The sequence below is a fragment of the Phascolarctos cinereus genome, unplaced genomic scaffold, assembly GCF_003287225.1.
Source record: "Phascolarctos cinereus isolate Bilbo 61053 unplaced genomic scaffold, phaCin_HiC Scaffold_726;HRSCAF=1367, whole genome shotgun sequence".
Lineage (NCBI taxonomy): Eukaryota > Metazoa > Chordata > Mammalia > Diprotodontia > Phascolarctidae > Phascolarctos > Phascolarctos cinereus.
Window position 1 is genome coordinate 34671957 of NW_027556098.1, and position 26812 is coordinate 34698768.

The 26812-nt window shown below is 37.0% G+C and overlaps 1 protein-coding gene across 8 annotated transcripts in view; it reads right to left on the minus strand.

The window, feature by feature from the left end:
- Nucleotides 1-26812, minus strand: part of TSGA10 (testis specific 10) — a 97562-nt gene that overhangs the window by 69755 nt on the left and 995 nt on the right. For 6 of the 8 annotated variants that reach the window (XR_013482793.1, XR_013482794.1, XM_020992820.2 and 3 more), the window contains exons 2-3: nucleotides 11988-12129; nucleotides 8871-9083 (exon numbers count right to left, since the gene is read on the minus strand). The gene's annotated coding sequence lies outside the window, so the exon portion shown is untranslated. Of the gene's footprint in view, nucleotides 1-8870; nucleotides 9084-11987; nucleotides 12130-17467; nucleotides 17623-26812 lie in introns of those variants that run through there. The other 2 variants (XM_078146374.1, XM_078146375.1) reach the window with 2 other exon arrangements.

The following is a 26812-nucleotide window of genomic DNA, read 5'->3' on the forward strand; positions in this document are numbered from 1 at the left end:
CACTTTATACCTAGAAAATCTCTGAGTGTTATTTTTGGGTAACTGTAGCACACAGTATTTGGTGCATTGGCCAGGAAAACGTGACCAGGTGGAAGGGCAGAGTCCTGGGCCTCTTGGGAAGGCGCACCCTGCCTTGATTTTAGGCAGCCCATGCTGCTTGGGATTTTTTCCCCTTCCACCAGGTGAAGTGACCCGAAGTGGAGAGACTAGGTGTATAGTGAAAGTAAAGGAGAGGACTCTGCGGCAAATCCTGACCCTTGGTGTGGACAGAGCAGTCAGGTAACTTGTGTGCACATGGCCCAAGGTAAGCACCTAGGGGACCCTTGAGTCAAGAGTTTACCAACTCTGGAAGGGGTGCCCCAGATAGGAAGGCTCTTGGGTGACTGAGAAGTGGAGGCAACTCCCCTGTGATTGGCCGTGCGGAACCAGGGGTTCCATCAATATTGAAATGGGCAAGGCTCAGTCCAAGCTGCCCTCCACAGAAGTTGAAATTAAAAGAATACCCGTAAATAGTCCTTTGGGAAATAAATTAATTGGAATAAGTTGCCAAAGTATAAAGGGAAGGATAAAAAGAAAATGATTAGATACTGTTGTTTTGTTTGGGGTAATAAGGATATTGGGAGTGGCATGATTTGGCCCTATTATGGCTTGGCCGAAGACTGGGTATGCCAGAAATTAAATTTATTTGTGAATAAAAAGGATCCTGTGGACTCGGAGGAAGTGATATATGCTTGTTTATGGCTTCCAGGGAGCAGGATGTTTTTGAGTGAAAATAAATCTAAGAAGAAAGAGGATAATAAGGAGGGGGAGGTAGTGTCTCAGGAGGGGTGGGATGCAACACCCTCTCAGGGGCCAGCGGTTCTGGCTCCGCCTCCCAAAAATAATAATAATACTGTATTATTTAGGTTATATGATTGGTAGGGGATTTCTGACAAGTTTCTCGCTTTTGGATTCTCCCTATCATTTTGTTCTATGTTTGTCTGTTTCTGTGTGAATGATGGTCTGTGATTAATGTCTGTGACTTGTTGATCCTTTACTGCCAGGCAGCCAAGGGCTGCAACTGGATTCTGAAATGCTGCTAGTAACTTTCTCCCCTTCCCCCCCTCCCTAATACCAGCCACATTCCCGGGAGCAGGTGGATGGGGGAGAGAATGGGAAAAAATATATATACTTTATTACTTAGGTTATATGATTGGTAAAAAGCAAGTTGAGGAGGAACCTCAAAGTGTCAGGTCAGAATGAGAAAGAAACAAAGTATGTGCAGTTTTAAAGGGACTTTAATCAAAGTCCATCAGAGGGATAATTAGGTAGAAGGAAGGCAAGAAGGTTTAAGCATGTAGGAGAGAGGAGTATGTGTAGGAAGCTTAAGGAAGGTATAATTTATTTGCACAGTGTGAATAGAGGTTTTGAAAGTAAAAAGGTTTGGAAACTTTTGGAGTTGTTGGAAAATATTCTCTTCCTAAGGTGGATAGAAGAGAGAGAGAGATAAGGAGGAAAGGAGGGTGCTCAGATCAAAGGGAAGCAGGCTAAATAAGTCTTTAACCATTCCCTGCCTTATATAAAAGAGAAAAGTTTTTGTGTACCAGAACAGGAACAAAAGGTAATTTGTGGGCAGCCAGAGGCTGTGCTGAATGAAACGTGATGTTCAGAATTTATTACATTGTTTGGTATTAAGATAAATTGGGAAAATGTAAGAATCTGCAAATTGTTAAACTTTGGTATTGTTATGTCAAGTGGCTTTTCATAATTTGAATGTTATTAAAGTAAACTGAAAGAAACTAAAACACATATGGTGAAAAAAAATAGTAAAAATTGTGTGAGACAAGTGAATTGTTTAGAACGCATACTAAAGCTGTAAAAGCCGTTTGGCGAGAGGGAGGAAGGAAGAGCCCTATTCAATATCTCCCTTCAGAAATTCAAAAAGGAAAGCTGTGTAGTAGTCAATTAATTATTAAGCTCCAGAGGTGTCTACCTGGAGGGAAAGCAAAAAGAAATAGTTAGAATACTGGCCCAGTACATTTTAAGCTGACCTGAGATGTTACGATAGGTGATTCCAAACTGTTCGTAAAACTTTTGCAAGAAAATGTGGACATGAATGGGGAACTGAAATACTGAAGAAATATATAAAGGGTCAAGGGTATTGAATTTAGAAAGGTATATTTGTACCAATTTTAAGAGTACATATTGTTATTTGGCATTAAGAAATTTATTAACTATGTGGCCCCAAGAAAGTTTTATTTACTTTAGTTTGTATTTCCAAAATTTTCCTTTATTGTATAATTTGGTAAGCAACTGTATCATCTGTGTTGTCAGAAATGCAATTTTTTTTTATAATCAAAATGTTGTTAGGTTCTTTCTTAAGGCTAACAACCAGGTTGGAGGATGGGTAGTATGAGCCAGGCTCTTAAGGCAGGGATTAGTGGTTGTGGGGAAGTCTAGGTCTTGAAGAACCTTGATTGGGAGTGGCCCCAGGACACTGCTGGACCTGGTAAAGGGGTCTAGAAAGAAAGAAAGATTTTTTATTAGGTCTGTTTTAAGTCTTTAACATACCGCTTACATATTTCTGAATTTTCCTATGTGATATAATCCAGTAAGCAATTGTATTAGTTATGTTGCTGGAAGGGCAATTTCTTTTATAATCTGGAATGTTAAATTAATTGTGAAATCAGAGAAAAGAAAAAAAGGAATGAATTTGGCTGTTGGGGCATTCTATATGATCTTGTTTTGTAACATTTCCTTTTAAATATTGTAATTTAAGAAAGTATAAAATTTCCAAATTTTGTTTTTATTTTAAAAAGGAATTTTTACTTAAAATTGTTTTGCTATCATTTATGAAATTTGTGAGATTGTTAACTAAGTTATTTAGTTTCATGCTAAAACCTAAAAGGGTTAATTAATTACTACATGTGGAAAGAAGGAGATAGTGTACAGCCTTATCAGGTTGGTTCTGCCCATTCAAGGACACTGCCACACTCCCCAAAATCCCTTGTCTGTCTTCCTTTAAGACTCAGCAGCCTTGTGTAGCCCTCTCCAAGGGCTGTGGCAATTCTCATTATTTTGTAAACTTGCCAAGGTCCCTGGAAACCATGAGAAAAGAACTTGTTAGGATTATGCAATTCCTAGAAAACGAACTTAGCTTGCTGAGAATTTGTAAGTGTATAGAAATTATTTCTAATGATTGGCTTTTACACCAGGACAAGTTTAAATTTGAGAAGGAAAGATGTGAAGTAAAATCTCTTATGTATGCAAGTCCTGGTAAATCTTTATTGCTTATTGCAACTCTACGAGAGCAAAATTAACTGTATCTGGCTTTAAGCTATGATTAGTGACACTTGAAGTTTGAGGTAAAAGGGTCTTGGGACTATAACTAATTCTGTTTTGAATTTGAATTTGGATACAGTTGTCTGCATTAAAATCAATAACTGAGAGAGATGCCAGTGAATGTGATTCTGTACTGGTAACAGGTGGAGGTAAATGTGACTCATTTAGGAAAAAGCCGAGGGGACAATCTTAGCCTCAATCTAGGATGGGATCCTCCTGGCTGTTTCCCCATCGTGTTCCTTTGGAAAGGAATGTTTCCCACCTGACTATTCCTGAGTCTGGCTATGAGGAGAAACAGATACTGCATGACTGGAGAACTGCGACTCTATCTGAATTTAAACAAAGTTAAGGATATTTTATCTTGTTATATTCGATATGTCACATGTCCCTGCTCTTTTTCCTTCTGTAGTAAGTTTCTATGATTAGAGCAAGTGGTCAGTATAAGATACGAGCTCTTTTGTGTTATCTTACTGGGAAATCTAATGATATTTTTATCTAGAACTAGAACCTGTGCAGAAATTTATGCAAACTGCTTAAGACTCACCTTAAGATGTTCTGTTTGTTTAAAAGAATTCTAAGAGCAGTAGTATTTTTCGCGTAATCAGTCTTTTACTGTTACCAATGTGAGATTCTATTATAACACCATTTGACCAAGGAACTTTGTGATATATAGGGATTCTGTGATAACTAGGAATTTAGTTTCTTGATAATACTCTACAATTTGTGTTATTTAAGGACTTTTGCACCAATTTAGTAGATTTTATGAACAAGAGTGGAAATGCACGCAAGTTATTTAGGGCTCACTTTGGAGATGTTCCTTAGGCAATGTGAGATTACAGTTATACCTTAAACTGATTGTTGAAACCTGCTGGTTCTAATGACTGACTGTTTCTGAGTCTAACTCCAGGTGTAAATATCAAGGAAGGTTGTCTGAGCCAATGATCCATGATGCCAGTAGCCCTGTGAGGGGCATGTATGAACTGCAGGTATGATTTCATGGGAAGGTTGAGAGGGCAACTGTTCTATAATCAGAAGATTTTGTAAGTACAGTAACAAAGTTGCTAAAATAATTGATTATGGAACATCTCAGATCACTATAGAACTGGGACTTGTGTTCCTATATGAGTTAGGGTCCTTTAATTCTTGGTAATGGTATGGAGACAATTAGGTTTATTTTGTAAATGCTATCGAAGAAACATGGCATGACTAAAAGTTTAAGATTTTATATATACTGTATTAAAATTGATTATTTAATATATTTATGCATGTACTAGAGCCTGTTATTAACCCCCTTAGTGAAATCTCACCCTCCTGGTGAGGAAATTAATAATGGATTAATGTAAAGTATGAGACACTGGGTTCTGAGGTGAATTTCTTAAACATGACAATTGACCATGGTTCCAATTTTGAGTTTGTAAAATGATCAGGGTTATAAGGATTAGAAATGGTAATTTAAAATTGTGCTAAGGTCACTTTTGCAGGAGAATGGATAGAAAGCTGGTTCCTACAAGAAGACAAGGTGCTGGAAATGGCTGGAACAAACACTAAGGACCAGAGGACTTCATTGATGATATCCCCTGCCAGACAGCTGTATAGGAAAAGACTTTTTGAATTTTAAAGGGACCAATTGCTCAAACTCTCCCTCTAGGGTTTCCTGTTCATAAACTACAAGTAGGTGATTGGGTATATGTTCGATCTTGGAAAGATGACAAATTCACCCCAATTGGGATGAGCCCTTTCAGGTACTTTTAATGTCTGATACTGCAGTTCGCAGCCAGGAGTGGGGTTGGACCCATCACACCAGAGTAAAAGGACCAGTGGCGCCTCCTCCATCTGAATGGATTGCTGAAAAACAAGAGGACCCCAAACTATATCTATGAGGGAGACTGCCTCCTACGGGTCCTTATCATGATCCTTAAACTTCTTTCATTTCTTATAGTGACTGTTACTGCTGCACCTATCCCTGTACTGTTTCCACAAGAGAATCAATTCATACAATTTATGCAAAAAGTAGGGGAAATATTTAACCTCAAGAACTGTTGGATTTGGGGGGGCCTCAACAGCTTGAGCAATGGCCATAGGTACCCGTGCCCTTAAGTCCAGCCTAGATCTTAAGTAACAGATCAGAGGTTAATAATCAAACAGGTTTTTTGGGCTGAGACGGAAGAACATTCCTGGCCCCTAGCTGAATCAATTAAAGGGAAGTATTGTATTAATCAAAAGGGTAGAGGAAAGCAATTGGGGATGAGTACATGTGAGTATACTTATTCCTGCCAGATTGGTTACTTTGAAGTTGACTGTTCCCTAAATGCACTAATGGGACATGGATATCATGTAAGAGTGCAAGGTACCTTACTGGTACTAAATACCGCACAACCTGCAGATATGTATTGGCAGGAGGGAATTCTCATTTAAGCTGTAATCTTTCCCAGGAAATTGGTGACTTAGAGAGACTAAATCTACGTAAAGATGAAAATAGTATTAATGGGAAACTGAGGCTTCCTTATTATGATTGGGCATGGAGAAATCAAACATGGTCTGGATATTTTAGGAAATTTTGGAGCAAGGAGGATCGTACTAATTCAGATCCAGGGGTGGAAAATTGTAATTGGAAAAAATAAACAGCTATGGAAATGTATTTATAAAGATGGGGACCATATACAGTTCTGAGGGGACCATTGGCAGACAGGGATATTCAATATTATCCATCAAGAGGAAATGTGAGTCGAATTTTCAGTAAAAAACAACCAGCTTTAAAATGCCATTATTGGATATGTGGTTTAACTGCTTATACACACCTTCCAACAGATTGGACTGGAAATTGTTATACTGGATTAGTGAGACCTAAATTCTTTTTCTTATCAGGACAAGAAGGGAAGCAGTTAGGGATACAACTATATGATGACCTTGAAAAGAGATCGGAGGTCAACTGATTCATCTACAGGAAATGCTAACGGTTGGGGGGATGGCTGGCCCCTGGAAAGGATAATAAAAGAATATGGACCAGCAACCTGGGCACAAGGGTGGAAGTTGGGGATACAGGACCCCGATTTATTTATTAAATAGATTAATTAGGTTACAGGCTATTGTAGAAATTATAACTAATCAGACCACCAAAACTACTGATTTACTTGCAACTCATGCCGAGCAGAGCTGGGAGGCTATTTTGCAACATAGACTAGTATTAGATTATCTGTCAGCTGAAGAAGGAGGTGTATGTGGGAAACTGAATTTGTCAACATGTTGTATAAAACTAGATGATGTAGGACAGGCAGTCAAAAACATTAACAAAGAAATTAGAAAATTGGCCCATGTCCTGGTTCAAACATGGTCAACTCCCTTTAACACCACTTGGTGGTCCTGGTTTGGGGGCAGTTGGTAGAAACAACTCCTGCGGTTTGTGCTAAGAGCCTTTAGTGGAATTATTTTACTTCCTATATGTGTACCTTGTATAATTCAATTAGTTACTAAGTTAGTAAAAGATAGCATTGCTAAAATGATTACTACTGCCTCTGATAATACCAGAATGTTGCTTTTTCAGGGAAAGGGTTGGGTACCTATGGCAGCATCAGAACAGGATGATCCTGATAGGAATGAAGGAGAGTTAGATGAAGTGTGTGAGATGATGTTACAAAATTGTGAAGAGATCTCAGTAAGATAAACGTGGAGGGACTGAGTGAGACAATGTAAAAATGTGAGATATCTCAGGACTGAGTGTAACAGTTTTGTAGACTGTTACAAACTCAAGGTTGGTGACACTAGCCTGAAAAGGCCCAAGTTTCAAGTTCCTAGAAAACACATGATCTGTACTGTTACATTAGTATTAGGGTAATGGCTAATGCTAAATAAGGATAAAATAGCTAGGATTGGTAGTATTATAATGAGATTCCTCGTTTCTGGGGTAGATTTTTGCATTTTAGATTGTAAGGCTGAAATTCCTGTCCAATGGGAATTTACAGCCAGTGGTGGGTGGGTGTCTCTGCATTAGGACTGTATACCTTTGTTCTGACCTTTGCGTCTCGCCTTGCTTTGTTCAGACTGCTGGATAAAGCAGATGCCCACTCCTCATGAGAATGTAATAAATCTTTCACTTTATACCTCTGAGTGTTATTTTTGGGTAACCGTAGCACACACCTCACCAAAAAAAACATATGAACAAAAAAGCACATTTGCATTTTAAATAAATACATTTCATACATACTGCGATCAAGAAATAAAAATGTGACTTAAAACAACATTTAGCCTTTGGAATTAAAGTTTAAACATAATGCCAATCTCAAATTTTAAAAGTGACAATAATGATGGCCTCTGTCAACAGGCAATCAGAACTTCACAAAACTTGTGTAAAAACTAGGTTTATTACAAGAGAAATGAATATGCATGTGGAAGCCAAAGAGTTCACAATCCATGCAGAAGTCTGAATATTTATGACAGCAGGACAAATGAAGAAGGAGATACCAGAATCTCCACCTAAAGGAGCATTACATGGGAGAGGAAAGGTGCACTAAAGGTAGGAAAAGGACAAAACCCCACTTAAAGGGGAAGACCAAACTGACAGCAAAAGCCACATTCTTTTCCCTTGGAAACTGCTAAACCATGAAGATATAACAGTCTCCTTATCTTCACTGGTCTGCATAAGCCTAGTTGCAGACTGTCTGGTGCCTGTCTTGACTCCCAAGGACCCAAAAGGAGTCCAGTTTGGGATGCAAACAACAAATTATGTCCAGGAGAAGGGGACAAGGCAGGAGCCTTCATTTTGACACATTCAGAGCTTCCTGTATGCTCCAGATCCAGTGTTTGTGGAAAATATGGCAACTCAAAAAGACAAGTTCAGGGGAACCCTTAATAGTCCTTAATTCCTCCTTGTTCAAGTCTCTCCACTAAAGCACAGGCCTGACCATGTCACCTCACCTACTCAAATTACTGTGGTTCCCTATTGCCTCCAATCCAATGCAAACTGTTTGGCTTTTAAAATTCTTCACAACCTGTCTCTACCCTACTCTTTTGGATATAATTAAACACTATTACCCATCATGCTCTCTTTAGTGCAGCCAAACTGGTTGCCTTGCTGTTCCACACCCTCTCTAACTCCTGTCCATCTCTCTGTCTTTGCACCCAGCCCACATCCCCCATTCCTGAAATGCGTACTCCCTCTTCACCTACACCTCTGAGAAATTCCAATTTTCTTTAAAGCTCAAAAGCCACCTCCTACACAAGGCCTTTCCTGATTTCCCTAGCTGCTAGTGCCTCCCCACCACCCCATAAACATATATGCATACATACATACATATGTATATACACACATACATATACATTCACACAGGTGTATACACACACACATATATGAGTGTGTGTGTGTGTGTGTACATGTTTGTCTTCTCCTACAGAATGTAAGCTCCTCAAGGTAAGAGATTTCTGTCTCTATAACTCCTGCACAGTACCCACCACATAGTAGGTACTTCAAAAATAAATGTTGATTTGATTGGTGGTCTCACTTTTCTCTGTGTTTACAAAATTTCATTTTTAATGAGTTATATGTCTAGTAATACCTTTGAGTATTTAAAAGTCCCTGTATGTGGTATCCAATAACAATTCTCTTTTTCCAGCTGCTTTTAGTTGGTCTACTTTAATCAATTCTTTACAAAGATGCACATTCTGGCTGCTTAAACCACTTATCTGTAACTGGTCAATACTTTTCTGAGTTCCAAAGGTTTCTTAACATGTTCTTCCATGCCATGATTTGTCTGCTTGAGATCTTCAATCTACCAGAATTAAGAAGAAAAGAATCAGATGGTTTCCACAGTTAGATTTTTTTTCATAGCATAAGTTGGCATTTTATAATAAAACAGGCAGGTAATAAAAACTTCATTCATTTTTGGTTTTTGCATATAATTTTTTGGACAAAACACCTACATTAGTAGCAATGAAGTCACATCTCAAAAACTATTTCCGTATTACTTTAATAATAAAATTTTCTTGGCTAAAGTGATATCATTTGAAATGCCATTACCAGAAATGTAACTCTTTTGCAGGGATAATTTTAGTGTGGTATAAAAAAAAGAACAGGAAGAGTGAATTCAGAAAGCCTAGGTTCCCGTCTCCATTCTGCCACCTTCTCTTAATACCTCTGTGCCTTCGGGCAAATCACTTAACTTCTCTGAGCCTGAACTGATTTCCATGACCTCTAAGGTGTTTTCCAGGTCTAAATACTATGAGCATTTTCTATAACATGCAACCAACTGCCTTGACCATTTTCATCAGCAATAAACACTGTCTGGGCTCACTGTGCAAGACCCCTTGCTAAGTGTTCTGGAAGGCATGTGATCTCTTCCTACAATCTACCACTCTCCAAGGAAGATGGCACCAGGTCAAAAAAAAAATAGATCACTCCCATCCCTACAACTGTCCACATGCCTTCAGTCTATGAGGCTAATAGAGGGTGTGGGGTAAGATTGGGGGAAACCAACATTGGATTATTTAAAATGAAAAGAAAACCAGGTTTTCAATCTTCATACTTCTTTGCATTCATCCTACAAATAAAAGACTACTATTTGCAAGGTATTGTGCTATGCACTTGTAGGGAAACACAAAGATAATACAATGTAGTTACTGCATTCAAGGATTTTATAAAACTACAGCATCCCTAGTTATTTAGCTTCAGATTCATCCTCCCTCATTCCTCCTTTCAATCCCAACACCAGACCAAAAACAAACAGAAAAAACTCCCAAAACATGGAAACCCAAAACCATTTCTTAAAAATGAATATTTTACCTACATGACATCTATGATATCTGCACTTTTTTTCCCCAAAATCATATTAAATTCCTAAAGAGCAGGGCCTGTTTTAAAAATCAAGTTTTTAACCATGCAAATCACTGTTTTCAATACTTACTGATAAGCTTAAGTAGAGCACAGAGATTTTATACTTGAAGTTGGATACAAAGAAGAACTATTTTTAAGCAACAGAAACTTTGGAAGATTTAAAAAACAGGAACTTAAGATTTTTAAACCTATAAAACTAGGAAAATACTGCCACGTTTGTAAATGAAAAGAAACTATGGGCTTTAGATGCCTTTCAACCTTATAATTTTCCATACCTCAACTAATATTCATAATATTCATGACATTCAGGATCAAAAATTAGAAAAGCAATAATTAGAGTAAAGATGAACTAACTCCTTTTTAAGGGGTTAAAATCAGTCTGTCATTAGTTAGCTTGGTACACAAATACAGTCACAGAAAACAAGCCTTATTTATATTGCACTCTAAGGTTCATGAAGTATTCTTGTATGCATAATCTCATTTGACCCTGAAGGCAACTCTGTGAGATAGATAGATATGTCTTCAGGGTCATACATCTCCCAACTTTACAAATAAGGAAACTAAAGCTCAGAAAGTTGAAGTGATTGTTCTATGGTCACAGAGACAATAAATAAACATTAAAGGCAAGATTTAATTTCAAGTTCAGTACCCTTTTCACTACATACCATGCTGACTCCAGTATGATACGAGAACTAGGCTAAGAAAATATAGCAAACTAAAACTAAACCAAAGACGAATAAGAGGGCAAATCTGGGAATCGTAAGGCTGCCCCTTCTGTCTTCAAAGGGGTTTAAAAATTTGTAGTACCCAGCTGCTGCCTTGTAATTGCCTCCTTGTGAAAAATATCAGCCCCTATTTCTGAATTTTACCAATATAATGGGCTCCATGACAATTAAAATGTATAATTTTTATCTATAATCAACATAAATTGTTTACTGTTCTATTTAAACTACAACACTAACTACTATTTTAAAATCATGGTTAAAAACAAAATTTAAACCATAATGGTTTAATGGCTGGTACTATTCCTCTGCTTAAAACTAAGGTCTTCACATTACCTCTCATAAATTCATGTGAAATAACAAGGATATATAAGAGTACATGGACAAAAGTCACATGGGATAAGAAGGTATGGGTAGCTTATTATCTATCCTAATGGAGACAATATCCACATCAAAGAGACCACAAATCCACTGAAGTATTTAAATATATTATAAACCTTGTTAGAGATGTCTGTGAATTAAGGTCCCAGAGTACCTTTCAGGGTTATGATGACTCTAACGGTTCGGGTCCTACCCAGTAGCCTAGGAAAATCATTACAAAGGAACCATAGATTGATGCCAAATCCCCATAAGCAAACACAACGATCTCAATGCATCAAATGGAAATTTTTAAAGAAAAATAATTTAACATTATATATTCTGTTGTAGCCCAATCACATAATTAAAATAATATCCTTAATAAAACTGAAGTGGAAAAGTTAAGCAAATTATTCAATGTCACAAAGCAAGTCTAATTATATATAATATTAAAATGTAACTGATGAATCATAACTCATTCACTTTTCTTCTAGGCTGCACTGACTTGAAAAATTTTTTTTAAAAATCTCAGCTCTGAAAATTGATCTCAAATTAACAGAAGAAAATGTGATTATAACATAATAGCAAACAATAAATACAGTAAACAAATAACAGAAATTGGTTTACTTCTTGACTCTAAGCTGTCAATAACAACATATGCATTTAAGGCTGAACTGTTTGGTCTTAAAGAATTTATAAATTTTTTTTATTAGCCTCATTTGCTATATAGCATCAACACATATTAATGCAAGAAAATGACATACATGTTTGTTTAATTTTTATAACCTGTAAATTTAGCTTATGGATGAGTCTCTCTTGGTTTCTCACTTCTTGGGGAGTATTACGATATTTCTCAGCTTTTTTTATTGGAGCCCCTAGGCCAAAATCATGTTCTTTGGTGGTAACCTGTTAGGAAGATTAAAAAACAATATAGATCTTCATATAAAAATGGCCTTAAGATTTGTAACAATAACTGATACATTTGTAAAATAACGGTATTAGTCTAAGGATGCACAAAGCGGTAACATTTCAAATAGTCCATATCCTTCAAGGATTTCAGATTTATACAGAACAAATAATATGAAATTATTATTTTCATTTTTAAAATCTAGATTATATTTACCAACTCATTAATACTTTTAAAGATATCCTGGGAATTAGAAAACACAGCCTTTTAAAGCTTAAAAAAACTTTGGGATTAATCTAGTCTAAATCAAATCCATTATTTTATATATGAGGAAACAAGTAAAACCTGAGATAAAAAAACACTAAAAAGGTAGCACGTTATATGATAAACCCATTAAAACACTTGCATTTTTATATACCATTAAGAAGAAGAATTAATTTCTTAAAAGAAATAATATTAGAAAAATGGATAATTTTATTACACAAAATTTAAAAGTTTTTACACAATCAAAACCAACATGGCTAAAATTAGAAGAGAAAGAGAAGATTGGGGGAAAAAATCTTTACAGCAAGTTTCTCTGGTAAAGGACTTATTTCTAAGATATATAGAGAATTACTTCAAATTTATAAGAATAAGAGCTATTCCCCATTTGGTAAATGGTCAAAGAATATGAATAGGCGGTTTCCAGAAGAAGAAATGTAAATATCAATAGCTATACAAAAAAATGCTCTAAATCTCAAAAAATTAATAAAATGCAAAATAAACAACTTTGATGAACTATCTCACAGTCATCAGAATGGCTAAATTGACAAAAAAAAAAGGAAAATAATAAATGCTGAAGGGGGTGTGGAAAAACAAGGACATTAATGTACTGTTGTTAGAGCTGTGAACTGGCCCAATCATTCTGGAAAATAATGTGCAACAATGTCCAATAAGTTTTTAAACAGCGCATATCCTTTGACTCAGCCCTAGCAGATCATTATCTGAAAGAGATCAAAGAAAGAGGAAAAGGATCCATTTGAAAAAAAATATATATTTATTCATAGCTCTTTTCATGGTGGCAAAGAATTGGAAACTTGTCCATTAATTAAGGAATGACTGAACAAGTTATGGCGTGTGAAATTTTTTTATTGCAAGTATCTCTGATAAAGGCCTCATTTCTCAAACACATAGAGAACTGAGTCATATAAGAATATAAGTCATTCTCCAATTGATAAATGGTCAAAGGATATGAACGGGCAGTTTTCAGATGAAGAAATCAAAGCTTTCTATAGTCATATGAAAAAATGCTCTGTATCATTACCGATTAGGGAAATGCAAATTTAAACAACTATGAGGTACCACCTTACACTTATCAGATTGGCTAATATGACAGAAAAGGAAAATGATAAATGTTGGAGAGGATGTGGAAAAAATGCGTTATTGATAGAGCTGTCAATTGATCTAACCATTGGAACTATGCCCAAAGGGCTATAAAACTGTTCATGTCCTTTGACCCAGCAATATCACTACTAAATCTGTTATCTTAAAGATATTTTTTTAAAAAGGCAGGGAGGGAAGGGCCTATTTGCATAAAAATATTTATAGCAGCTCTTTTCGTGGAGGCAAAGAATAGGAAAATGGGGGGATACCCATGAATTGGGGAATGGCTGAACAAGTTGTGGTATATCATTGTAATGGAATTCTATTATTCCATAAGAAAGAGGGTTTAGAAAAGATTGAGAGAAGGATACGGAGGCACTGAGTTTGGATGGCTTTCTCAAGGAGTTTACCCATAAAGTGGAAAAGAGATATAGAATGATAGCTATAAAGGACCTATAAAGGAATATGCTATCCACCTCCAGAGAAAGTATACATAGTATGGTTCATATATAGTTATAAATCCGCATCAAATGTTCTCTAGTGCAGGGTGGAGAGGGAGGCAGACAATTTGGAACTTAAAATACAACCAAAAAAAGGGAAGAAAAGAAAAAAAATATAAAAAATACATAGAATACAAAAATATTCATTAGGAAAAAAAGAAAAAGAAAGGGGAGGTAACAACAAATGGGGGAAAATAAAAATAATCAGACAAAAATGCACAATGGCAATAAAACTCAAAATACACAATAAATGTATAAATAGTTATTAAAATGTAAAATATGCAAATCGACAATAAACAGGAAGTAAAGAGCAAAATATAAATTCATCTTAAGGGAAATAAGTTAACTAACTTTCAGATAAAAAGGCAGCAGGACTAGATGGATTCATAATTTAATTCTATGAAACATTTAAAAAACCAAATAATCTCCACATTATACAAACCATTTTTTAAATTGAAAAATATGACAACCTGGTAAGAAAATTATGGAAAAAAGGTAACTAAAGAGTGGTATGCTACACACACACACATACACACACACACACACATACACACACGCATACATACATACATACATACATATATATACCCTAATAGTAACACAGAACACAGTAATATACTTTGAAAATTATTCATTATGCTCATGTAAGATTTATAATAGGGCTATATTAGGAAAACAATCAATATAATACACCATGTGATAGTATGTCATGCTATTATTATGCTGAAAATAATTAGCAGATAGATTATATAATAATAAAAAACCAAAACTCATGTAATAATATGAACAGATGCAGGAAAGACTTTTGATAAGCTATTTAGTACATATTAAAACTATTTTAAAGAAGTAAAGGAACTGGTACATTATAGCCTTCAAATTAAAAAAGTATAACATAATAAAATGATAATGTTAGAAAAGATGTGAGAGGACAGGCACACAAATGAACTGTTCATGGAGCTATGAAATGATCCAACCATTCTGGAAAGCAATTTGGAACAACATCCAAAAAGTTATTAAACTGTCCATGTCCTTGTCTCAGACATACCACTACTCCACCTATACATCAAAGAGATAGAAGAGCGAAATTTATTTTTATTTGTAGCAGTTGTTTTTGTTAATATCTCAGATTGGAAAGTAAGGGAGTGCTCTATTGAAGAATGGCTATACAACTTACGATATGTGAATGTAATGGAATATGATTATTTCATGAAAAATGATGAAGTGGACAGTTCCAGAGGTAATTTGGAAGACCTCTAAGAACTAACACAGTGAGGTGAGCAGATCTAGAAAAATAGTTATACAATTACGATATTATAAAGAAAAACAACTTTGAAGGACTTTGATTAATGCAACGATAAACCAGGGTGTCAAAGGACTAAAGATGAAGCATGCTACCCATCTCCTTCCAGAAAGGTGATGGATTTAAAATTCTGAAGGAGACATAGATTTTTGACATGGCCAATATGGGAGTTTGTTTTGTTGAACTATAAATATTATTGTTCAGTTAGAGAGGGGGAAGAGAGGAATAGATAACAAATACATGTACAAATTAAAAATATATGTATAATAGAATTAAAAAAATTTTTAGTACAGGAACTGGAAATATTTGTCCTTTAAAGTATGTCAAAATATTAGATTTCCCCACTAAGAAGACAGGTAAAATAGGGCCATTCATGCCTCAACCTTGTGACTTGGAAGAGTTATAAAATGTAAATTTCTATAATGTACAGGAGTTTGGGGGGTTTTTTTTAGTATACATAGTACTAAAACTGCTCTGCATCTCTATTTTTTCCTGCCTATTTTAAAATGTTTCATTCATATTTTCTTTTTTTGTGTGTCATTACCACTAGCTATCCACCTTCCCCTTTACAATTCTATCCCTACCCAAGCCTGCTGCTATAACAAAGTATAGTCAGTTCTGCTATGTGTTCCTAAAAATCACAGAGCTAGGCAAAACTGAGCAATAAAAACCACAGGACTTATGGGGGAAATTGGATTATGAGCACAATACTCAAAAACTTCATCAATGATTTGTAGAAAAAGGTAGGAATTTGATAAAAAAAAAAACAAACAACAAAATAGCAGTACAGTTTAATACATTTTCTCCTCTACCCACTGCTCCTACTATTCCAGAAGATATACAATCAATAATAGCTCTTAAACTTAAAAAAGACCTGAAGTCTGCTTGTGGTAGTACGGTTTGGAAGGGTTGTAGTTTGTGAGTTATCGAAAAGTAGTGCAGGTTTCTGTGTTCTGTTTGTTCCTCAAAAATTAAATAGAGCATAAGCAATCTTAAAATCTGTGTTCTGTTCTAATACATCAATTGTTTGATAACAAATTCACATTTTCGAAACAAGTGTTACCATAGAAATGTCTATATAGTTAAGTAAATGAGCTCATTACTAAGCTGAAACCCCAAAATATCCATCAATCAGTAGCAATGTGCTTTATAGCTCCTCCTCCCTTTGTCTGTTTCCTATAATTATTACTGGGATTTCCTGGGGTTTTTATGGGGATCTATATGTCACTATTGAAACTGTTTCATCTAGCAGCTGCCCAGACTGGCCCCTATTGTAAGTAACCCATATATGATTATTAAAACCATTTAAATAATCATAATGGAGCTCCTGGCCTCTTTCTTCAGTATACAACTAACTCCTCTGTTTGGGGAAAATGAGAATATCCCAGTGCACAGAGATATCAGATCTCACAAACCGAGACACAAAATGCTATCTTACTAGTTTCAGTAATATAGTGTATATCAACCCAATCTTTAGCAATTCTACACATGAACAAAAACTAAAATAATTTCATGGATTCCTTTGGAAGTCTGACAAGGGCCTATGGAATCCTCAGACTAATATTTTTTCTTTTTTTGAGAAATTTATTTTTAAACATTTATTTTTTAAAAATTCCTCCCTCCTAACCCTCCTCCACTCATTGAAAAGGCAATTGAAAATGACATCGATTACACATGTAATGTCATGCAAAATATATTTACACCTTGGGTATGTTGCCAAAAAAATAGTAAAAAGTAAGAAACATATAAAAGGTGAAAAAAGTATGCTTCAATCTGCACTCAGAGGTCATCAGTTCTTTCTCAGGAGGCGGGCAGCATTTTTCACCATTGATCTTTCAGAATTGTCTTGGATCACCGTCTTGATCAGAGCAGCTAAGTCTTTCATTTTAAAAAGTTCATGGACTTAAGTTCACAGGTTAAAAAACCTTAAACTAAGAGATCTTGGAGGATTCTTGCGACTCTAAATCCTATAATCCTCTTGGATTATATTAAAAAAGGGATTTTGGGGGCAGCTATGTGGCGCAGGAGGAATCCAGGTTCAAATCCCATCTCAGATCAGACACTTGACACTAGCTTCGAGACCCTGGGCAAATCACTTAACCCCAACTGCCTCGCAAAAATAAAACAAAAAGGGATTTTTAAGAGCTAAGAGCAGTCTTTTAAAGGCTGACATACCTAATTCCATTTTGCTTTCTGATTTAAACAGCCTCTTTCTTTCCAAGCTGGAGAGAAGAACAGTTGCCCTTGGTGGTTCTTAAGTATTAGAAAAGTCTTCAAAACTGCAAGTTGCAAAATATCTTGTTCTGTTTCTTTTCTTTCCTAGCTAAGCAAGAAGAATGACTCATTTATCACAATTGACTTTCTGCAAAGCAAACTTGGTGGGGACTCTGCTATGGGAGAACCCTCACCAGGTGAAGAGTCATGAGGTACCCTTCTGCCTCACAACCTTTGTACTTTAAGCTTGAGCCCACTTTCTCTGAAAACATGTGTGTGCGGGCGCCCCTCCTCTGGTTGGGGGAAGATTATTTATTAACTACTGTTCTTACAATACCTTCTCAGTAAAAATCATTTTGTAAAAACTAACTGATGTCAACTAGTTGTTCAATATTTGTAAGCAAAAAGGAGGGGAGTTTGTGAGCAACAATACTACAATCCCGATTATTTCAGGGTTACCCCCCAGAATCCTAGGGAAAGAAACAGTCACCTATGGGAACCTTTTGGTTCAGTGCTAGTTGGGACAGTGAGGCTTGAATTTGAAAGTCAAATTTTCTATTCATCTCTGATCTTTTCATCAGGAATGTTCAAAAATCCTCTATTTCATTAAATACCCATTTTTTTTCCTCTTAAGGGATTTTACTTAGTTTTGCTGGGTAGTCTTGGTTGTAATCCTAGCTCCTTTGCCTCCAGATTCTCACATTCCAAGCCCTCTGCTCCTTTAACATGGAAGCAGTTAAATCTTTTGTGATCCTGACTGTGGTTTCACAGTTTCTGAATGGTTTCTTTCTTGCTGTTTGCTGCTCTTTGATCTGGGAGCTCTGGATTTTAGCTATAACACAGAGCCTCGAATATAGTAAATATTTTAAAAATGCCATTGACTGATGTGGAATTTCATTTTTTGTTCCATAATTACTGTAAAATGTGAGTGGAAGTTGGTTTGGTTAATTCAAATCAATAATTTGATTAGGCAAATATGTAAGAATCCAACCCCTCCCTCCAAACAGAATCAATACACTAATAGTTTGTGTTTTTCATGGATTTTATCTAAAAACTAGAGTATAGATTGTTTTTCTTCCTCAGGATTTAAAGCAAATTTTATTTTGCATGCCTTATCTTTCTTCACACCAATGTTTTCATTCAGGTGTAACCAGGTTAAAATAAATATCAAGTGAAATCTTGAGCAAAGAAATCCTAAAAAAACAACATACAGCCTGAGGAGTTGGTATGGAAGAAGGTTCCTTTCCTCCTGCCTAGCTGAGGGAGGAAATACTGCTCTGGATATCCTCTGGATTCTACTCACTATCCAGCTACCTGGTATTACTCATAGCTGTTCCCTGATTCCTCTACCCACCCCCATCCTTCCCTAAAAGTAGTTCAAGGCAATTAACCCATGGTTGACTAACTAGCTATTGTCTTACTTGAGTGTTTTCTTCACACAATTCAATTAAATAAAACAGATCTTCAAACAACAATTTACAAGGCACAATACTGGAGATAGAAAAAAGGATATTAGTTCCTCCCCTCCAGGAGTTTACTATCTACTTAAGGAGATCCCTTACACACACACACACACAAAATGCCAATTGTCATGTGGTAAAAGATTTTTCCGGGTGGCAGAGCCAAGATGGCAGAGTAAAAGCAGTGACTTGAGCTGTCCCCCAACCCCTCCGAATACCTATTTAAAAAATGGCTCTAAACAAATTCTAAAGCAGCAGAACCCACAAAAAATCAGAGTAAAACAAATTTCCAACCCACGATAACCCATATGGTTGGTCGGAAAGGTACATCAAGCCAGGCTGGGAGAGGCATGTAGTTTGGAGTGGGCACACGGACTGCAGTGAGCTCAGAGGGCTGAATCTCAGGCAGCTGTGGTGGTTTCCAGACGTCTCAACCCATGAATGCCAAAGACAACTTGGAAGGTGAGTGGGAAAAGTCTGTTTCTGCCGTGAGAGAGAAGCACTCCCTAGCTCTGCCCTGGGGCTGTGGCCACCTGCTGAGCTTCCAGCCCACAGACTGAGGGGGAATTCAGTGGCTGATCACAGTGGGACTGCAGGGATCTCTCTGCTGGTGCAGGAGTCTCTTGCTTTGCCCATGCTTGGATCTGGGTCACAGTTCTGAGTGGGGCAAGGAGGAGTGCTGGTGGGGTGGAGCTTGTAGTGGCAGAGATGAGAAAATCCTCCTCACAGTTCCAAGGCAGAAAAGAGTGCTTGTGGTCACTCCTAGGCCAGGAAAGGAGTAACTACCTCACCCTTGATCATAGCACCTTGGAAGAACTAAAAATTTACAGGTCCTTAGAAGTGTCTCTGAAAACAGCTACACAAAACCTGTGAAGCTTGGGACAGTACATTCTCCACAATGGAAACAGACCCCTACCTTAACAAAGAGTTTATAACTCAAGTAACTGGCCAGGATCATGAGCAAGCAGCGCAAAAAGAGTCAGACTATATTATGTTACTTTGGTGACAAAGAAGATCAAAACATATAACCAGAAGAAGACAACAAAGCCAAAGCTCCTACATCCAAAGCTTCCAAGAAAAACATGAATCAGTCCCAGGCCATGTAAGAGCTCAAAAAGGATTCTGAGAAGCAAGTAAGAGAAGTTGAGGAAAAACTGAGAGTGATGCTAAAGGAGACCCAAAAAATACTGAAGAAAATAACACCTTAAAAAATAGCCTAACCCAAATGGCAAAAGAGATCCAAAAAGCCAATGAGGAGAAGAATGCCCTAAAAAGAAAAACTGGCCAAATGGAAAAGGAAGTCAAAAGCTTCCTGAAGAAAACACTTCCTTAAAAATTAGAATAGAACAATTGGAAGATGGTGACTTTATGAGAAATCAAGACACTGTAAAACAAATCCAAAAGAATGAAAAAATAGAAGACAATGTGAAATATCTCACTGGAAAAACAACTGACCTGGAAAATAGATCCAGGAGAGAGAACTTAAAAATTATTGGACTATCTGAAAGCCATGATCAAAAAAAGAGCCTAGACATCATCTTTCAAGAAATTATCAAAGAAAACTGCCCTGATATTTTAGAACCAGAAGGCAAAACAGAAATTGAAAGAATCCACCAATCTCTAGGAATATTGTAGCCAAATTCCAGAATTGCCAGGTCAAGGAGAAAATATTACAAGCTGCCAGAAAGAAACAATTCAAGTATGATGGAAACACAATCAGGATAACACAAGATTTAGCAGCTTCTACATTAAGGGACTGGAGGGCATGGAGCATTATATTCCCGAGGGCAAAGGAGATAGGATTACAACCAAGAATCACCTACCCAGCAAAACTGAGTATAATCCTTCAGGGAAAAAAAATGGTCATTCAGTGAAATAGAGCACTTTCAAGCATTCTTGATGAAAAGACCACAGCTGAATAGAAAATTTGATTTTCAAACACAAGACTCAAGTGGAACATGAAGAGGTAAACAGGAAAGAGAAATCATAAAAGACTTATTAAGGTCGAACTGTTGACATTCCTGCATGGAAAGATGATATTTATAACTCATGAGACCTTTGTCAGTATTACGGTAGTTGTAGGGGAAAAAATTATATGTATGTATCTAGATAGATAGATAGATAGATAGATAGATAGATAGATAGATAGATAGATAGAGGGTATAGGGTGAGTTGAAGATTAAGGGGTCATATCTGGAGGATAAAATTAAGGGATGAGAGAGGATTATACTAGGAGAAGGAGAAAGGGAGAAGTAGAACAGGGTGAGTTATCTCACACACATACAAAAAAAACAGAAAAGAAAAGGCTCTTACAATGGAGGGGAAACGGGAGAAGGAGAGAGGGAATCAGTGAATCTTATTCTCATAGGATCTAGCTTAAGGAGGAAATAACATACGCATTCAATTGGGTATGGAAACCTATCTTACCCTACAGGAAAATGGGGGGGGGGAAGTGGACAAGAGAGCAGGGGGATGATAGAGGGAGAGCAGATTGGGGGAGGGGTAATCAGAAGCAAACACTTCTAAGGAGGTCAAAAGAGAGAATAGAATAAATAAGGGGCGGGATATGATGAAGGGAAATATAGTTAGTTTTCCATAGCATAATTACTATGGAAGTGTTTTGCATGGCTGCACATGTATAACCTATACTGAGTTGCTTGCCTTTTCAGTGAGGGTGGGTGGTGAGGGAGAAAGGGAGAAAATTTGGAACCCAAAGTTTTAAAAATACATGTTTAAAAAAAAATGTTTCACATGCAACTAGGAAATAAGAAATATAGGAAATGGGGTACAGAAGTCTATCCTGCCCTACAGGAAAATAGAAGGGGAAGGGATAAGAGAAGGGGGGGAGAGATAGAAGAGAGGGCAGAGTGGGGAAGGGGTATTCAGAATGCGTGCCATCTTGGGGTGGGGGGAGGGGGAAATGGGGTGAAAATTTGGAACTCAAACTCTTGTGGAAGTAAATGTTGAAAACTAAAAATAAATTTATATATAAAAAAAGGTAGGTGGGACCACAATTGTGTTGGGCCCTACAAAACAAACTGAGGATTTTGTACATTATCCTTGTGGCAGTAGGGAGCCATTGAACTTTTTGCATGGAATGGGAGTGGAGAGGGGACGTGTGAAATCCTTAGCTCTATGTTTCAAGAATATCAATTTGGCAGCTGTGTGGAACATAGATTAAAGAGGAAGACTGGATGCAGAGAGATCAATTAAAAAATGGAATGCTTCATGAATGTGTGTTATCACAAGAGCTGATTGTCCACAGGCAAGGTACAGCTTTCCTAGACCCAAGGGGATGAGATACAGGATAGGAAAGTTTCAGCTGTGTGAGAGAGTGACAGTCATGGTATTGGCAAAGCCTCATTTCTCTAGCAAGCACAATGAATACAGTTAAGAGATATTTTGGGACATCCAGGGCATTGCTACAGCCTTCTAATTACACTTCCAAAGATGGTTCTGCCAGATCATAGAGCCAACCAAACTTACGTAAAGGAATTAGAGGTACTATAACTTTATCCTTTCTCTCTCTACTATTATATTTACTACTGTACTATATACTATACTACTATATTTTGGTGAAGAATTTCATGAAGTCTCTCATGATATCTTTGAGGATAAGATGGGGAGACAAGCACAGTTAGGTGGATTTGGAACTGGTTAAATGATTAGACTTCTAATAGCTCTATATTACTGCTGACTGCAAAATACTGTGCTAAGTCCTGGACACACAAATTGAAAAAGCAAGATAGTCTCTGCTCTCAAAGACCTCACATTCTAATAAGAGCAGAAAAAAAAAAAAATATATATATATACATATATACATACATCTATACACATATAGGAAAGTATATAGGATATGCATGTGTATATACATATGTATATGAATGTGAATATTTGTATTGTTTGCCTCTATTTGAATGTGAGATCTGTGAGAGCAGACTGTTGCTTTTTCATTTGTATCTCCACTGTTTAGCATGCTTTACACACAGTAAGTGCTTAATAAATGCTTTTTTTTATCCATTCACTTACTTAAGGTTTGAAAAAACATCACCGGTTTTTCCTCTATCCTCCCATTATTCTGACGCTGTTTCTCCTGTTGTTTTTTTTAAGTTTGTTATTTCATACATGCTGCTTTTTACAGAATACAATCAGCATGGTACAACAGGATACATACACACACACACACACACACACACACATATGCACATACACAAGACTGGATTTGGATTCAGAAAACTCTAATCTGAGTACTGGATCTCTCACTGGTCATGTGACCTTGGGCAAATCATCCAATTTAACTCCCAAATAAAGCATGACTCTCTTCTGCAGTCTCCTTGGCAAATGCTTATGAATCTCTGCTGGACTACCTCCAACAATATGGACCTCACTGCCTCACAAGGCAACCCATTTCGCAGCCAGACAGCTCTAATCACTAAAAAGAACTTCCTAATATTCAGCCACAACCTTTCTCCTTCTCTTTTCTACCTTTTGGTGCTAGTTCTATCACACTAAATAAATTTAATCCCTCTGCAATATCACAGTCCTTCAAGTATTTGAAGAAAATAAGCAGCTTCCCCACTTCTCCAGAAAAACATACCAGTAGCTTTTCACCTTTCCACAGAGAAGGCCTGATTGTAAGTTCTCTCTCCATCTTGGTTGCCCCAAGTTTATGGGGTATATGAGGTGTTCAGGGAACACTAGCACTTCCGGTGTGAGGGCTTGCTCAGCCCTTCACAGGGCTGCTTATTCACCTTTGGTGTCCATCTTCACCCAACCCTCACCTGTGTCTCCAAGAAGCTATGGCATGCACAGTGACCACACCCCAATAAACTGTCTTGGCAGATGGACTAACCCAGATTGAGGATAACTGACCTGTCAGTGAGTTAGAGGGATGCCTACTCCAAGCATGTGAAGACTTACTGGCAGCAGAATGGGCAGCTGGGAACAACCCTTTCCAACGGCCATGAAGGCAGCTGAATCAGGTGCTGTGGAGAGCTTAGAGCTTGGTCAGGCATCGAAGATGCCAAAGTCATTCACTGCATCCTGGGCCATCACCAGTTGTTCTGACTTTTGTCTTGCCACTGGATTTCAATAACGCTGGAAGAGACAGTGAGGCTGAGAACTTTGTGCAACTCTGCCTCACTTAAATCCAATTTACAGGCCCGTGAAAACAACACCCCTTGATGTCATTGGTTCTCCCTCTTCAAAAATGAAGGATAAACAACAACAACAACAACAACAACAACATGAGTTCCCAGTTAAAGCCTGGGGATACTTACTGTGTTTCTGGAGACAGTTTTATGAACTGTGACTTTTTCTGGAACCCTCTGCTGAAAAAACAGCCCAGTACAGAGATGTTCTAGCCCACAACCTCCACTTGCCTTTGCTGCCAAATGGCTTCTTTATTGCCAGAGCTTTGGGAATAGTCCCTGCCTTCCCCCTTTTATTTCCTGTACCAACATATTCTCATGGCAATTGTCTTGAGCAGAGGTGTCAAACACACTGCCAGCAGGCCCCCTGTGGCCAGCAATGCTCCTGAGTGACCTGATCCAAATTAAAATGCAATTGGGAAATATTTAATAAAATAAATAAACATACAATAAAAAAAAATACAATTGGCCAAACAGGAAAAAAAGTACACTGAAGAAATCAACTCCTTAAAAAGCAGAATTGGCCAAATGGAAAAGGAGGCAAAAAGTCTAATAGAAGGAAACAATTCATTAAAAATTGGAATTGGGCAAGTGGAAGCTAATGACTCTATGAGATATCAAGAATCAGTCAAACAGAAACAAAAGAATGAAAAAACAGAAGAAAATGTAAAATACCTCACTGGTAAAACAAGTGACCTAGAAAAGAGATCCAGGAGAGACAATTTAAAAATTATTGGTCTACCTGAAAACCATGACAAAAAAAAAGCCTGGACAGCATCTTTCAGGAAATCATCAAGTAAAACTGCCCTGAGGTCCTGGAAACAGAAGGTAAAATTGTCACCTAAAGAATCCACTGATCACCTCCTAAAAGAGATCCCAAATTGAAAATGCCAAGAAATATTGTAGCCAAATTCCAAAATCACCAGGTCAAAGAGAAAATACTGCAGTCAGAAAGAAACAATTTAAATACCAAGGAACCACAGTCAAGATTATGCAGGACCTTGTAGGTTCTACATTAAAAGATTGTAATACAATATTCCATAAGGCAAAGAAGCTTGGATTACAACCAAGGATCAACTATCCAGCAAAAATGAGCATAATCAGGGGCAGCTAGGTGGTACAGCGGATAGAGCAATGGCCTTGAAGTCAGGAGGACCTGAGTTTAAATCCAGCCTCAGACTAAACACTTGACACTCATTAGCTGTGTGACTCTGGGCAAGTCTCTTAACCCCAACTGCCTAAAAAAAAAATGAGCATAATCTTTCAGGGGAGGAGATAGACATTCAACGAAATAGGGGACATCTAGACCTTCCTGATGAAAAGACCAGAGCTCAACAGAAAATTTGATCTTCAAATACAAGAGTTAAGAGAGGCATAAAAAGGTAAGCAGTAAAGAAAAAGTGTTATTAATAAGGGCAAACTGCTTACATCCCTACAAGAGAAGATGATACTTATAACTCTTGAGAATTCTATCGTTATTACTGACATGTGAAAAGGATATACATAGAGAGAAGGCATGGGTATAAGTTGACTTCGATGTGATGATAAAAACTCTAAATGGTGAAAAGGGATTGTTTTGGGAGAAGAGGAAAGGAGGAGGCAGAGAAAGGTAAATTACATCACATGAAAAGGCACAAAAATCTATTACAGGAGAGAGAAAGAAGGGAGGGAGATGAACATTGTTTGAACCTTACTCTCATCAGATTTGACTTAAAGAGAGAATAACATAATAGTTACGTATAGAAATCTAATTTACCCTGTAGGAAGTAGGACAGGAAAAGGAAAAGAAAAGGGAAGTGGTAGATACAAGGGAGAGTAGAAGTATTAAGGGTAAAGGGGAAGGGGGGGGGCTGATAGAAGAGAGGGCAGACTGAGAGAGGCAGTTATTGGAAGCAAAACTCTAGTGAGGAGAAAAAGGGAGAGAGAAAGAAAAGCTTAACCAGGTTGGAAAATAGGATAGAGAGAAAGACACATAGTAATCATAACGGTGAATGTAAATGGGATGAACTCTCCCCATAAAATGGAAGTAGATAGCAGAGTGGATTAAGAACCACAATCCTACAATATGTTGTTTAAAACCCTGTAGACTTATATGAACTGACACTAAGTGAAATGAGAACCAGAACACTGTACATAGTAACAGCCACACTGTGCGATAACTAACTTTGATAGATTTAGCTCTTCTCAGCAATGCAAGGATCTAAGACAACTCCAAAAGACTCAAGATGGAAAATGCTATCCATGCTAAAGAACTGTGGAGTCTCAGTGCAGATGGAAGCATACTATTTTCTCTCCTTTTCTTTTGTTGTTTTGTTTTTTCTTTAATTCCTTCCACTAGTTCTAATTCTTCTTTACATCATGACTAATGTGAAATTGTTCAATGTGAATGTATAAGTAGAGTCTATATTAGACTGCATGCCATCTTGGGGAGGAGAGGGGGAGAAAATCTAAAACTCAAAATCTTATGGAAGTGAATGCTGAAAACTAAAAATAAATAAATTATTAAAACAAACAAAAAGGCATAATATGTTATATTTCTATTTATTCTTACTTAGCACTGTTCTGTACATCAGTTAAAACAGAAGTAACATGCATTTTTACCGGGGACGGTGAGTACTTCTGTGACATGAATAAGGATGATACTTTATAACAGCTCAATTTCAATATATGTCAGCTTTGTTAGTCTGTTTATTTCT